This window comes from Orbicella faveolata, unplaced genomic scaffold, assembly GCF_042242905.1.
Source record: "Orbicella faveolata isolate gen_17 unplaced genomic scaffold, um_ofav_v1 contig_35, whole genome shotgun sequence".
Classification (NCBI taxonomy): domain Eukaryota; kingdom Metazoa; phylum Cnidaria; class Anthozoa; order Scleractinia; family Merulinidae; genus Orbicella; species Orbicella faveolata.
In genome coordinates, this window is record NW_028301564.1 from 6,118,324 (window position 1) to 6,122,843 (window position 4,520).

General features: G+C 38.6%; 1 long non-coding RNA gene across 1 annotated transcript; it reads left to right on the plus strand.

The window, feature by feature from the left end:
* The first annotated feature begins 2,005 nt into the window (after nt 1-2,005).
* Nucleotides 2,006-3,451, plus strand: LOC110047590 (uncharacterized). Its single transcript, XR_002296512.2, has 2 exons — nt 2,006-2,351; nt 2,963-3,451. It is a non-coding gene; the product is annotated as an uncharacterized LOC110047590 (long non-coding RNA).
* The last annotated feature ends 1,069 nt before the right edge of the window (nt 3,452-4,520 follow it).

A 4,520-nucleotide genomic window follows, 5' to 3' on the forward strand; every position in this document is an offset into this window, starting at 1 on the left:
AATATATGTCGCAAGACGAAGGCCGGCTCAATATGCCCAACTGCTGTTAAACCCCTTCGAAATTGCCTTGAGATTGATTAGACAACAAAAGAAGACGGTACATCTCAATCAAGCTTAAAACTAGCTGATTGAGTAATTATTCTCCCTTCCCGAGAGTGTAGTGGAAGGCTCGTTACTTGTCATGTACGATGAACTTGTGCACATATCAATAACCCATAATTAAGAGAAGAAGATCTTTGAGAGCATAGCTTATAAATACTATTTCAAGTCACCTTCGTTCTCCCTTATCTATATATTGGAGCTTATCAACTAGTATTTGCTTATATTTACAGAAGCAATTGTGGACTATGACAAATGTGAGGACGTGCGTCTTGTTTTTTTTATTTTAAGTAATATAACGAGACATTCATATTTTACCAGCAGTCTTAATACCTAGAAGAATAGATAAATTTGTTTCTGACGAACATTTTGCCGAACATTTTGACTTTAAAACCTTAACACTTTCGCTGGACATTTTTCTTAATTTAAGTTGCAATCGGAAAACTGCCTACTTGTGGGTTTTATTTTAAATTGACATCTGACAAATGATTCCAAAGTCTTAAAAAAACCACTGCCGGCCAAGTTCAACTCGAGTAAGTGCGTGCGAGACTTGATCCACAGGAAGAGTTGGGGGTGTTGAGTGAATGGCTTCAGCAAGGTCTCGCTAAGATTAATAGGGATGGTAAAAATGATCAGGCTTGGAGAGCAGTTTGCAGGCGATGGAGAAGTAGCCAGTGAAAGCGATTCATGAATATTTGTATTGACGATAGAGTGTGCAGTAGAGTAGGTCGATATCCTTTGGTGTTAAAAAATAAATGTTGAATAGCCTTGAATGACCCTGGTAAATTGCACCCAAACGGAAACTTTTAGCAGTTTACAATCAACCATTCGCCATTCATCTTGAGTTTGTACGTATTAACTGCCATCTCGTTCTAAAATGGAGTTAATGGAACACGCGACTCTGTTTAGTCGTTTCCTTTTTCATGGGACCATCAGTAAACATGACATCTGAGGCAATTTACATAATATGTTTTTCCCTGGAGTCTCGCTTGATTGCTATTCCCTTGTTTAATTCCGCCGGGTGTTCTTTCATGTGCGAGAACTTCACGATAACTTTTTTTTTGATATCGTTTTCTTTCTGCGCACTAGAAAGGGTCATAATCTGACAAAAAGAGCGTTTCGAGGTTTTGTTTTCGCTCTTTTAGTGGTCAACGCTAGGAAAATTGTTCACGAAAAGAAAAGCCCCTACTGAAAATTTACATGTAGGCTAGAATTAACAACCTGGACCGAGAGGCCGCCCGTGAATAGCACTCGTGTCAAATAACAATTAATGTTTCGGCTTATCTTCATGCCCTCACCAGCTCAGTGGATATCGCTTCGGATCGAACTGAGTGTCAAAAATTGAAGCTAGGCCAGATCAAACCATGATGGACACGCTGATGAAGTAACGATTGATGAATGAAGAAATACCATCTGCCTACGGACGCCCACAAAATGGACAATGCGAGACAAAAGAAAAAAAAAGAATCGTTGGAGTGACTAATTTTTGTCTCAACTTTTAGTCATGTACGTCGTGTACTCTTAATTTCGTTTTCAGGAGATATTTACTAAGACCGTTTAGTGTCTTATTTGTGCTTCTCGACCAAAAATCAACTGGTTTTTCACCCTGCGATCTTTGTTGAATATTTCTTTTAAATGGGCGGAAGGCCGACTTTCTCCACCTGTTATCTGTCCATCACACTTGTAAATGATAGTACTGAACCTCAAAATTAAATTGTTTTCTCTGAAATCAATATTTAGATCGAGATGAATAGCTTCCTATCGATTCCTTGTCTCATTTAAAACGCAGAGTAATGCATTAATAGCCAGGTAAGCCATTAAACAGTCATTAAGACCTTTTTGCGATCCTGCTTTGGCTCCGGTGTTTGACTGAATGGTTATTGAATGACATCAATGACTCCTTATTAGTATTTTTAATTTTCTTTGGAACGCAAGTGCAGAAGTAATAAAACACTGGTGTAGGACATCTTTGTTGGTCATATATGGGCTTTATCATGTCAATGCTTATCAGAAACAACTAATTAATACATGAACCTCATGATCAGATTCGCGCCGATTGCCACAGTTCAGGGCTTTTAATTTATAATTCATCCTTAGGACAGCTGTTGCCGTCAATGGGTACATTAATTACTTTTCTTGTGATAAACATATAAGAAGGATCCACATTGAGCGAAATGACAGTAACTGAAACGAGCTCTTGAGTCAGATAGAAGTGTCTCAGAACGTTTGCAAGGAGATTATTACTGCTAAAGGTGAGCGTCTTTAAACCAATTGAGCCATTGTGGCGCATCTTCAATATCACAAATAAGATAAGCACTGGATAGGCGCTTTACCACTTAACTGCCTTTATTCAAACTCAGTACAAAGTGAACACTTAAACATGATATATCATTTACGCGAATTCGTATATTTAAAGGATTGAGCAAGTTACTTTCAGTAGACCGTCAATCGCTTGGTTTTCGTCGACAGTCTATAACGAATGTTTACGCTTTATATTATCGTGAAACGGTTCTCCTTTTTATATAATCTATATATTTATTTTGATCTAGGTCCAGGTTTTCAATGATCTACCATTTGGGGTTTCGTATAGTCCAGGGATGATATTGCGCTTAAGTGAAATATAAAGTTCATATCGCTTTAAACTTTCTTTCTTAAAACTATCAAGTATTCAGGATTTAAAATTCAACTTTTTCGCTTGTTAAAATTACAAAATATGTAAAGGGAAAAATAAAAATTCATACTTACAAAGTATCGTACGATTTCGACTTTTTAGTTATGTTCAGTTAAATGTAGTCACATATACACTCAAATTTGTTCTGATACATATCTGAACTCATTTATTTTCATTTGGATTTGTTTTTAGATGAAATCGATGACGCTCACGGTAGTTATCATCACAGTGTCTTGCCTACTTATAGTGTTGTCTCCCCATGCAAATGCCCAGTGTTCGGTATCGTGTTCGGATGATAAAAAGCGATGCACTGCTGCCTGCGTAGTGCTACCAATATCTGAAGAGCAGACATGCATCGATTTCTGTTACGATCAACACGTGAAATGTCAAAACGATTGCTCCGCAGTATCAGGAAGATTTCTTCGCCGGGATGAGAACCTACTGGAAGAACGGTCTCAGAGCAATTTTGATTAAATCTACAACCCATGGACAAGCGACGCAAGTTGCTTGGAAAACTGAAACATACGGATACTTGAAAACTGGGTTGAACTAAAACTACGAGTAAAAGAAATTTCAAAACTACTTCAGTAAAATGATGTAGTCGCGTGACTTGCTCAGTAAATATAATAAGTTTTTAAACGTAACTTATAAAAGAGTTGATTAAAACATTATAAACTATTATGAACCATCTTGTCATCAGTAAACTTAAGTGACTTGGTAAAAATACATGAGCCCGCATACAGTACCGCGTACCGCGTGCAGTGCATGCGTTGGTGTAAAAAAAGAGGTGAGGTTTCCTGGGCATAATCAGTTTTTATGCCATAACTTAATGTAAAACACAGTAATTAGTACCTTTTCGAGGACTGCCGCAGGCCAGTCGTTGGCACCGTTCATCGCAGATTGCAGAAGTGTTTACGTTGTGTATGTAGCTTGTCTTGCACCCGAGTGTATCGATCCTATGGATGAGAGATGCGGGTTGGGATTGGTGGGAAGAAATCACGTTAGTATACTTTGCAATCGCCTGATTGTTTTTAGTATTTCTGTAATTTATATCTACTGCACAGTCGCTTGTATCCTGAGAGACCAGTCAGGAAGTAGCACGGTCCCTGCGTTATATACGTGTGCACACGTTCACACGTTCACACGCCACGTACGCGCGCGCTAGGGTCGACATTGGGGAGTTTACGAAACCACGAGGGCGACGCCGAGGACAACGTTGATTAAAAATGAATGAATATTTTACCTACGAATTTCGCGATTCTCTAAAGTCATTTACTTTGTTTACCGCTGTCAAAGCTATCGCAAAACTAAATCCGGAACACAGCGATAAATTTGAAATAAAAATTTAAGAAATTAGCCGTCGTGGTTCATCTTCTCCAGACAACGCAAAATTTGGTCATTTCACGTTGTTTTCTTGCAGAGGACGGCAAAGAAATGTACTAAGAATTATAACACAGCCTCAATGTACACCGGATATAACTTCAAAGCAAATCTCACTGGTACACACTGAAAGAGAAATTGCGGTAAAACAGCTGGATGATGTTCACAATACGAGTTGGAATGCCATAGGCCCTCAGAATCCTCCAGAGACTATCCCGGTGTATGCTGTCAAAAGCTTTAAGAAAGTCAATAAAGTTGATGCAAAGACTGCTTTGCCATTACGAGATCTGTTTAATAATGTTCCTGAGAACAAATATCTGGTCAGTGCACCCCCTGCCCTTTCTAAACCCAGCTTGTTCGTTTCTGAGAT